We start from the raw sequence: 11,625 nt of genomic DNA, 5'->3' as shown, positions 1-11,625 counted from the left end.
TATTGAAGCAATCCTGATTAGCATCAGGATTAGCATCATATAGCATCATTATAATACAGCCTTAGAACTTGACCTGTGTACACAGCACACTCAGACCACCTCTAAAGTCTGGTTTCCACCCGACACACAACTACCTCTTTACTGATTTCATACACTAACCCCGCTGCCCCCTCCCCTCTAAAAGCATCACTTTGTTAAGAATCTAAGGTTCAGGGCCAGATGTGGTGCACCTGGTCGAGCACACACGTTACCATGTGCAAGGACCCAGATTCAAGCCCCCAGCCCCCATCTGCAGAGGGAAGCTTCACAGCAGTGAGGCAGTGCTGCGGGTGTCTCTCTCTCCCTCTCTATTTCCTCCTTTACTTTTGATTTCTATCTCTATTCAATAAATAAATAACAAAAATATCTCTTAGGGGCCAGGTGGTAGCGCAGCGGGTTAAGCGCACATGACACAAAGCACAAGGACCAGCGTAAGGATCCTGGTTCAAACCCCCAGCTCCCCACTTGCAGGGGAGTCGCTTCACAAGCAGTGAAGCAGGTCTGCAGGTGTCTGTCTTTCTCTCTCCCCTCTCTGTCTCCCCGCCTTTCTCCATTTCTCTTTGTCCTATCCAGCAACAATGACAGCAATGACAACAACAATAACAACAACAATGATAAACAAGGGCAACAAAAAGGGAAAAAATAGCCCCCAAGAGCAGTGGATTTGTAGTGCAGGCACCAAGCCCCAACCATAACCCTGGAGGAAAGAAAAAAAAATCTTTCAAAAAAGAATCTAAGGATCTTCTTTGTTTGTGTGTGTGTGTGTGTGTGTGTATGTGTGTATGTGTGTGTATGTGTGTGTGTGTGTGTGTGTGTGTGTGTACTTGGCATTGTTTCTTTTTTGTTTTTCTTTTATACAAACGAGTGAAATCAGATGAAATCTATTTTTATCCATCTGTCATTTTGCTCAGCAGAATCTCCTCAAGGTCTACCCATGTAGTCAAAAATGTAAACACTTCATTGATTTTAAGTAGCTGAGTAGTATTTTATTGTTCCCACAAGTCAAAGTTTCTCTCTCTAGCCACCCATCAACAGGCACTTACATTACTTCAGTGTCTCAGCTTTAAAAATATTTATTGAGGGAGAGAGAGAGAGAGAGATTGAGAACCAGAGCATCACTCTGGCATATGTGATGCCAGGGATTGAACCCAGGACCTCATGCTTACAAGTCTAGTGCTGTAGCCACTAGCATCTTGACTTTTGTACAAAACACTGCAATGAACATAGAGGAGCGTATGTATTTGTTTAATCTGGAACTCAGCAGTATCCTTATCTTTTAATTTATTTATTATTAGATAGAGATAGAGAGGAATTGGGGGGGCAGAGAGAGGGAAAGAGACAGAGAGAAACCTGCAGCCCTGCTTCACTACTCATGAAGTTTTTTTCCTTGTAGGTGTAGCGTCTTGAACTTGGGTCCTTGCACATTGTAATATGTGAGTTTAACCAGGTACGCCACTGTTTGGCCCCTGTATATGTATTTTTTAAATTATCTTTATTTATTTATTGGGAAGAGACGAGCAGAAATTGAAAGGAAGTGGGAGAAAGGAGAAAGGGAAAGAGGCAGAGAGACACCTACAGCACTGCTTCACCACTCGTGAAGCTTCCCCCCGACTGTAGGTGGGGATCAGGGGCTTGAACCTGCATCTTAGCACACTATAATGTGAGTGCTTAGCCAGGTGTGTCACCACCTGGCCCCTGCCCTGCATATGTATTTTTATTTAAAGATTTATTTATTTACTTGTTAGTAAGGAAAGTGAAGGAAAGATTTTGGTTTTTTAACATAGAGAGTGAGAAACAAAACACTACTCTGGTACGTGCAATACTAACAATGAAGCTTGAGACCTCAGGCTTTTAGGTATAACACTAACTACTGCCTCATCTCCTTTGCCACCATGTCTTTTTGAGTTAATATTTGTGTATTCTGCAGACAAATATGGAGAGATGGGATAACTGGGTCACGTGGTATTCATATTCTTTTTTAAAATATATTTATTTATTCCCTTTTGTTGCCCTTGTTGTTTTGTTATTGTTGTTGTTATTGATGTCGTTGTTGTTGGATAGGACAGAGAGAAATGGAGAGAGGAGGGCAAGACAGAGAGAGGGAGAGAAAGATAGACATCTGCAGACCTGCTTCACCGCCTGTGAAGTGATATTTCTGAAGGTGGGGAGCCGGGGCTCAAACCGGGATCCTTATGCCGGTCTTTGTTCTTTGTGTCATGTGCGCTTAACCCGCTGTGCTACCGCCCGACTCCCGCGGTAGTCATATTCTTATCTTACGGTTTCTTCATGCTCTTTTCCACAGAGGCTACACACACCAAGCTTACATTTCCACCAAGTGTGTGGAGGTTTTCTCCAACACCGCTTCTCATCTTTTTACGGCTGCGCTTCTCACAGGCATGAGGTGAGAGCTCACTGCGGTTTTGAGTGGCAGAGACATCAAACATCTTGTCATGTGCCGGCTGAGTCCTTTTTGATAAAATGTCTATTCAGGGAGTCGGGCTGTAGCGCAGCGGGTTAAGCGCAGGTGGCGCTAAGCTCAAGGACCGGCGTTAGGATCCCGGTTCGAGCCCCCAGCTCCCCACCTGCAGGCAGGTCCCTTCACAGGCGGTGAAGTAGGTCTGCAGGTGTCTATCTTTCTCTCCCCCTTTCTGTCTTCCCCTCCTCTCTCCATTTCTCTCTGTCCTATCCAACAACAATGACATCAATAATAACTATAACAATAAAACAACAAGGGCAACAAAAGGGAATAAATAAATAAATAAAAATTAAAAACAAAAATGAAAAAAAAAATGTCTATTCAAATCATCGGCTCAGTAGAAAAAAATCATCTAAGCATAGGTGTGTCCCAATGCTTGGAACATATTTACACTGAAAATGCTCTTCATTGTTTTCCTAAAGTTGAATTTTACTCAGGCCCTGTGCATTTTTATTTGCTAAACCTGTCTCCTTTGTAGATCTACATGGGAGCCCCCAACAATGAAGTCTTTGGGAGGGGGCTTCAAGAATTGGGGACTGTGACCTGTGGGGGCGTCTGCTTCCTGGCCTTATTCTGAACTGGACCTTAAATGTACAAGGGTTTGGGCTCCAGTTCACAAGATGAATATTGAATGATGTTAAAGTAGTTCTGTGCACCTCTTGTTTGTAGTCCAGAGAAGGAAGTGATTCATGCGTGATCACACAGCGAGTCAGGGCAGAGCTGGGAGTGGGTCGTGTGTTTCCTGTCCCCCAGCCAGCTTTCTCCTCATGCCTCTTGGTGTAGTAGAAATTGTTCAAAGCCTAAGCCTTTGTGACTGGCACAGGCACTTAGGAAGCCAGAGGCAATGGACCCCAAGTTCTGTGGGGAGAAGGCAGATCCACAAGATACCTGGGAACCTAGCTGTGCTGAACCCAGCAAAGGTGGATGACGCTCAGAATAATAAACAATAATAGCAGCGGTTACCAGCGTCAAGCGCTTAGTCTTTATGTAACTTGTTCCTTTTGGGTTTCACAGGACCCTGCAAGAAAAGTGTGATTCCCATTCCCTCAAATGGACACTATGGGTCAGAAAATGTTAAAGTTTGAGGGGCCAGGCAGTGGTGCACTTAGTTGAGCACACATTACAATGTGCAAAGACCAGGGTTCAAGCCCCCAGTCCCCACCTGCAGGGGGAAAGCTTCACAAGTGGTGAAGCAGAGCTGCAGGTGTCTCTCTGTCTCTCTCCCTTTCTATCGCCCCCCTTTCCTCTTGATTTCTGGCTGTCTCAATCCAGTAAATAAAGATTTAAAAATTGTTTTAAAGGTTTGGGCCAGGCAGTAGTGCATCTGGTTGAGCAAATACACCACTACTCATATGGGCCTGGGTGCAAGCCCCCCACCTGCAGGGAGGAAGCTTCACAAGCAGTGAAACAGTGCTGCAGGCAGCTCTCCTTCTCTCTATCTCCCACTTTCCCCTCAATTTCTTTCTGTCTCTGTTAACAAAAGAGAGTCTGGGGAGATAGTATAATGGTCATACAAAAGACTTTTATGCCTGAGGCTCTGAGGCCCCAGGTTCCATCCACAGCACCACCATAAGCCAGAGCTGAGCAGAGCTAAGGTCTTTCTGTTTTTGTTTTTCCCCCCCCAGAGCACTGATCAGCTCTGGCTTATGGTGGTGCTGTGGATTGAACCTGGGGCCTCAGAGCCTCAGGTATGAAAGACTCTTTGCATAACCATTATGCTATCTACCTCCTGGTCTTTCTCTCTGTATCTCTTTCTGTATCTCTCTCTCTCTCTTTCCCTTTCTCATTAAAATAAACAAAATATAAAAAAGAGAAATATAAAAAAATAGGGGCAGGAAGGGGAATAGTCACCAGGATCTGTTGGTTCATCATGTAGTCACCGAGCCCCAGCTCTAACCCTAGTGGCAATTAAAAGAACATTTTTTTTAAATCTTGAGGAAGCTTGTGAAAGCAAGTCAGAGAGCCCTTGGAGAAGAACGTGAAAGGAGAGCCCTTGAAGGGCCTCCCCCAGGCCAAGAGGCCCTGCCTAGGTGGGCCCCTCCTTCAGGTGTGCCCCTTGGCAGGGAGAACCTGACTGGTCCTCCCCCTGCCATTGTCTGTGAGGCAGATGACTGAGCAAACACACCCCACACACCTCAGCCTTTCTGACCCAGCCTGAGCTCCTTCCTGCCAGTCAGCCCTTCTCTGTGCTTTCTTTGGAAGGAACCAGTCAGAGGTCCTCTCAACAATTTCTTCATCATGTTGCTGCTCTCTGGGTGAACTCTGCACTCCACTGCCCAGACGGCTCATGTTGGGCATCATATGATCTCTTTCCCTCTTGCCAAAGAAGCTCTGATGGCAGCCCCAGCCATGTCTGCTCTTCACCTTGTCACTGAAACCCTCCAGTATGTTACTCTTTGTCACAATCTGCTCTGCCCACGAACAGCTCTGCTCAGTGGACCCTGGAATCTCTGGAGGACCCTGAGATCCCAATCCTTGCAGGTGTCTCTCTGTCTCTCTCCCTCTCTAACACCCCCTTCCCTCTCAATTTCTGGCTGTCTCTATTCAATAAATAAAGATAATAAAAAAGTTTTTAAAAAATAGAGAATGAATGAGTGAATGAATACAGGAGGGTGGAAGATGCTTTGGATGGGGCTTGTGAAAGTGCTACCTTACATGGCAAAAGGAACCCTGTGTGTAGGTGCGATTCAGTAAAGATGGGAAGAAATTCTGCCGGAGGACAGCAAAGTGGGTCTGCCCAACCCAAGATCTTACAGAATCCAAGCTTGGGGCAGGGTGGTGGCACACCGAGTCAAGCACACACGTTACCATGAACAGAGGCCTGAATTTGAGACCTCACTGCCCACCTACAGGAAGACACTTCACAAGCAGTGAAGCAGGTCTGTAGGTATCTCTTTTTTTCTCTCTCTCTACCTCCCCCCCCCCACTTCTCGATTTCTCTCTGCCCTATTCAGTAAAATAGAAAAAAAAAATAGAAAGACAAGAAAAAAAAAGGCTGCTAGGAGTGGTGGATTCATAGTCCTGGCACAGAGCTCCACTGATAACTCTGGTGCCAATTTAAAAAAGTCTTGCCTTGCCAGGCCCCCCCAATGGCACAAGCCCCAACTCCTTATCACCAGCCAGTAAATCACTCCATCCACCCATCCATCCATCCATCCATCCATCCATCCATCCATCCATCCATCCATCCATCTATCCATCCATCCATCTGCATGCAGGCATCTTGCTGTTGCACTTGGTGTCACCCTGGGGTGACCTTTAGGCTCCATATTTGGGAGCTCAGTCATGGAGAGCCAACCCAGGATTAGTCTGAAGGCAAGTGCCTCTCTGTTGGTGGCTGAGTTGGGCCCCAGTCTTTAAGGAGTTGGTGCACCGACCTTGATTGTGGACAGGGTGGCCTCAAGGCAGCTGTGCAAACACTGGGGAGTGGGAAGGGTGGCAGAGGACTAGGACTTGGGCATGAAGGAGAAAGGAGGGAGAACCCAGTTCTGGGATGTGTGGTGAGTTCTCAGGGGAAGAGAGAGGGCTAGAGGTATGAAAAGCCAGATCAAGCAGTGCTAAACCCTGCCCCTCCCACCGGCATGTGGCCAGATCAGGCCCTGGAGAAGTACAGCCCTGTCCCCCCCTGGGTTGCCAGATGCCTAGTTAAGTAAGTGTGATGCCTAGCACAAGGTGAATTCACTGAGACTAGACCCCACCTATGGAGGCCCTAAGACACTTAACCATCAAGGATGGTTTCTGGAGGGAGGGGGCTGGGGAGAAAAGGGCCTGGGCTGGGAGCTTGAGGGAGAAGGCCAGCCTGAAACCAGCAGGCTGTCTCTGTGGAAGGGAGTGGTCTCTTCCTGCCTACCCTCCATCCACCCACCCTCTGGATAACTTTCCTTTTTAAGGACAGGCTCCCCCTCACAACCCCCTCTATAGTCAGTCAAGATCTCTGCCCCCACATTCGACATCCATTTCCTCTCAGATATCTTCTGGGCTGTGGTTTGAGCAAACAATTTGGATCCTTCTAGAGCTTGTGAGAGTACACCTGGCCCCTTCCTTCTGAGTGGTGGTAAGGAATGCTCTGAATTCCCGAGTCAATGAGAGGCGAAGGCTGTTCTGGCTCAAGGATAGGGCAAAATAAAGTATGAACCAAATACATCTGGGGGCTCCCCGGCCCCTTATGCTGCCTGTACCCACTGGGTAGGGTGAGTGGCCAGACCTGCCCCTCAACTCTGCACAGGGCCCCCAAGGGCTGTTGGACTGAGGTCTGACCCCTTTCGTCCCCTGGGGAGGAGGCCCCAGGGTGTCCTAGACTGTCAGAGTGAATGTGCTAGGTTTCTGCCCTGGAGGGGGGATGCTACCTAATTCTTGGGGCCTTTCTGTGATGCCCGGGCCTGCCTGGCACTGAGAAGGATTTCCATAAAATTTGACTGTTGGCTGAGTGAGGGCAGGACAGGGAAGTAATGGGTGGGGAATCAGAGAAGGGTGAGGGGTCCCAGGGGCTGTGCAGAGTAAGGAGCAAACCTGGAGATGGTGCCTGAGGTCCAGTGTTTCATAGACCAGCTGCAGGGACTCTATATGTGACCCTGAAGTTGCACTGTTACCACATCCCCATATCAAAGATGGGAGCCCAAAAAAGGCAAGTCACTTGTCCAGGGGACACACAGAAAATAAACACAGTTACTGGTGTGAGGACTTGGGAGTCCTTTCGGGGCAGGGAGGAGAAGAAAAGGCCTGGGAAGAGGAAGAGGAAGAGGACATAAAGTACTCATGAAAAGCCAGCTCAGGGAGTTGGGCTGTAGCGCAGCGGGTTAAGCGCACGTGGCGCAAAGCACAAGGACTGACATAAGGATCCTGGTTCGAGCCTCCGGCTCCCCAACTGCAGGGGAGTCGCTTCAAAGGCGGTGAAGCAGGTCTGCAGGTGTCTGTCTTTCTCTTCCCGTCTGTGTCTTCCCATCCTCTCTCCATTTCTTTCTGTCCTATCCATCAATGATGACATCAACAACAATAATAACTACAACAATAAAACAACACGTGCAACAAAAAGGAATAAATATTTTTTAAAAAAGGGAAAAAAGCCAGTTCTGCTTCCCACGGGTGGGGAATGTGCATAGTGGGTGTGGGGAGGGGCACAGAAGGACTCAGAACTGGATGGCAGTCAGGTCAGGGGCCCTCTGTAACCACAATGAAGAGTTCCCATTTTCCTGTATCCTGTATTGGGTTTCCGGGCAGGGTGTCCTTTGGGAACAGGGTTCATTACTAGCAGACCCATGGCCTTGAGAGCCCTCCTGGCAGTAAGGCTGTGAGATGACCCACACAAGGTCTGGGGCAAGTGGCTGGCCAGGTCTGCTCCAGGATGGAGGATGGCTTGCTCTGTTCACCCGCAAGCAGACCTCTCTTCCTCCAAGTTTCAGTCCTGCCCATCCCCATCACAGCTCCCTTCCCTGAGTCCTGTCCAGGAAGTGAACCATGACCTTTAATGCAGGGCTGGGTACAGAGGCAACAGCCAAGAGTTGCTCAGTGAAACCAGAATTCTCTTCCGTTGTTCACTGTGCCACAGCCCAGCTCCTCTATCCCCAGCCCTCCAGTAAAGACTGCTGCCCTCAGAGCCTCCCACAGCCCAGGGAAGCTGCACAGTGAGGGGGTGGGAGAAGCTTATCCCCCATGGCCAGCTGACAGGGTCAGAGGGGAAGCTGCACTTCCTGATGGGCCCCTGGGGAGCTTGTCTCTAGGACAGACCAGCTGGGTCTCAGAGTTGGAGCTCCAGGGGGAGAAGGCAGGGCAAGGAGGGGTCGGGGGAGGAGCTGTGGGGGCCAGGACATGATGGGGGGTGGAGAAAGGGGGGGAGGCTGGGAGGAGAGGAAGGACAGGGCAAAGGGGAAGAGGTCAGAGAGAATTGAGAGAGAGAGAAGCAGATAGAAGGTACCAGAAGGATCCGATAGATGCCTGGAAGACAAGGCAAGAGAAAGAGTCATGAACAAGGGAAGGAAATCAGTTTAGATCTGCAGACAAAATGGAACAGGAAGGAGAGAGAGAGAAAGAGAGAGAGATACTGGGAGAAGAGAGAGAGAGACTGGGAGAAACTGAGATCAACACAACAAATCCACAGGATCTTTTAAAGCACTGACCTTACTCTTTTCACTTTTTTCCTCATTTTTTATTTGTGATTAATAAGCAGTTGCAGTATTTTAAGATGGCAGTGCATAGTCCCACACCACACCCACTACCAAAAAGCACTGAACTTATTTTTCGGCAATTTCACAAGGAGGACAAAAACCAGTTGTATGAATCTTTTCCAAAAGATGGAAGGAAAACTAAGAGTGATTATCTTTCCTGGGGTGTTTGTCCTCTAACATGGACTCTGATATTAGTTACTTATGGGGGGGCGGGACTTTCAAATGCTTTTTCTGCAGTTGGAAGTTTCTCTTTATATACCATTCCATCACAAGGAGTAAAAATGTTGAAATCACAAGGAATTGACCAATTGAAGCAGATAGAGTATGAAGTTCAGAAGAATCCAGTATTCAGTTACTTAAATGAAGTCTTTTGGTCAGAAATTACCTTTTAACCCAAGTCTACTGCAACATACACATCAAGGGTGATCTTATGGACTTTTTAATTAGTGTTTTCTTGTGTAGTGACAGAATGTACATTTCTCTGTACAGAGTATAATGACGTACTCATTCACGCTAAACTTTTTATCCAAGTTTGGTTGTAAACCCTTTCGTATAAAATAAATCAAGTGTGTTTATTGAATGGTGGCTGTCTGCTTTACCCCAGAGGACTAGGGCATATTATATTTATTATGCCATAGTTCTAACTGAACCCAATAAAACACAAATTCAAAATTTATGTAGAGTGTGTAAGATTGTAAAAAAAAATAATAAAACATGTCTGAAGTAAAAAGAGAGAGAGAGATAAAGGGAGACTGAGCTAGCGCTAGAGACAGAGAAAAACACTGAATTTGCAGCTCCCCTGGCTTTCATTGGAGTCCTCTGCGTCTGAGCCTAGAGGCCTGCAGACACACTGCATGTCACACTCACTAACAAACAGCACTGCTGTCCTGGGAATCTGGTGGCATCAGTCCTGCCATCTGGGCACCCCAGGTAGGGATCCCCAAATGTTTGGGACCCAGACTTTGGCAATCTTGGGAGAGTCCCTAGCTACCTTTCCCCAAGCACTTCCAGAAATTATTTTTAATGTTTATTTATTTATTCCCTTTTGTTGCCCTTGTTGTTTTACTGTTGTAGTTATTACTGATGTCGTTGTTGTTGGATAGGACAGAGAGAAATGGAGAGAGGAGGGGAAGACAGAGAGGGGGAGAGAAAGACAGACACCTGCAGACCTGCTTCACTGCTTGTGAAGCGACTCCCCTGCAGGTGGGGAGCTGGGAGCTCAAACCAGGATCCTTATGTCAGTCCTTGCACTTTGCGCCACGTGTGCTTAACTCACTGCGCTACCTCCCAACTCCCCCAGAATATTTTTAAGAAGATTTTATGGGGGTCAGGTGGTGATGCACTGAGTTAAGCACACATGTTATCAAGCTCAAGGACCCAGGTTCGAGTCCTTGCTCCCCACCTGTAGGCGGACTGCTTCATGAGAAGTGAAGCAGGTTTGTAAGTGTTTCTTTCTCTCCCTCCCTACCTCCCCCTCATCTCTCTGTTTCTTTCTGTCCTAATAACCAGTAGAAAGGAAAAGATGGTCACTGGGAACAGTAGATTTGTAGTGTAAGTATCAAGCCCCAGCGGTGAGGTGGGGGGGAGTTTTTTTATTATTTTTATTGGGGGATTAATAGTTTACAGTTGACAGTAAAATATAATAGTTTGTACATACACAGCATTTCTCACTTTTCCACAAAACAAGTCAACCCCCAGTGATAACCCTGAGGGCAGAAAGAGAGAGAGAGAGAAGGAGAGACATCTGCAACACTGCTTCACCACTTTTTAAAAAATTATTTATCCCCTTTTGTTGCCCTTGTTGTTTTATTGTTGTAGTTATTATTGTTGTTATTGATGTAGTTGTAGGGTAGGACAGAGAGAAATGGAAAGAGGAGGGGAAGACAGAGAGGGGGAGAAAGATAGACACCTGCAGACCAGCTTCACCACCAGTAAAGTGACTCCCCAGCAGGTGGGGAGCCAGGGGCTCGAACTGGGATCCTTCCTCTGGTCCTTGTGCTTTGCATCACCTGCGCTTAACACGCTATGCTACCACCCGACTCCCTCTTTTTTTTTTTATGTCATCATAGCATTTACTTTATTTTTTAATTTTTTGTTTATAAAATGGAACTATTGACAAGTCCCCAGGATAAGAGGGGTACCTTTCCACACAATTCCCACTCCCGGGGCTCTATAACCAATCCCCTCCCTTGATAGCTTCCCTATTCTTTATCCTTCTGGGAATATGGACCCAGGATCATTGTGGGATGCAGAAGGTGGAAGGTCTGGCTTCTGTAATTGCTTCTCCGCTGAACATGGGGGTTGGCAGGTCGATCCATACTCCCAGCCTGTCTCTCTCTTTCCCTAGTGGGGCAAGGATCTGGGGAGGCAGGGCTCCAGGACACATGGTGGGGTCCTCTGTGCAAGGAAGTCAAGTTGGCATCATGGTAGCATCTGGAACCTGGTGGCTGAAAAAGAGTTAAGATATAATGCAGAACAAATTGTTGGCTAATCATGAACCTAAAGGCAAGAATATTGCAGATGAAGATTTGGGGTCTCCACTTTGGAAAAAGCTATTTTAGGTCTATTCCAGAGGGCTCATGACTTTACTAGTTTTTGCCTTCGCCTGACATCTAATATGCAGGTAGATCCAGGTTATTGTCTGGGGAGATTGGTGTCATAGTTGGAATCCCTCTAGCCACTCTTTTTTTTGTTTGTTTTTTTAAATTCCTTTATTGGGGAATTAATTTTTTACATTCAACAGTAAATACAATAGTTTGTACATACATAACATTCCCCAGTTTCCCATATAACAATACAACCCCCACTAGGTCCACTGTCATCCTTTTTGGACCTGTATTCTCCTCACCCACCCTCCCCACCCCAGAGTCTTTTACTTTGGTGTGGTACCTCTAGCCATTCTTAAAGGGTCATCTCAGGACCCAAAACTAGAAACATGTTAGCAAGACC

The sequence above is a fragment of the Erinaceus europaeus genome, chromosome 4 (assembly GCF_950295315.1).
Source record: "Erinaceus europaeus chromosome 4, mEriEur2.1, whole genome shotgun sequence".
NCBI lineage: Eukaryota > Metazoa > Chordata > Mammalia > Eulipotyphla > Erinaceidae > Erinaceus > Erinaceus europaeus.
The sequence above is the reverse complement of the archived record's forward strand: the minus strand, read 5'-3'. Positions refer to the sequence as shown.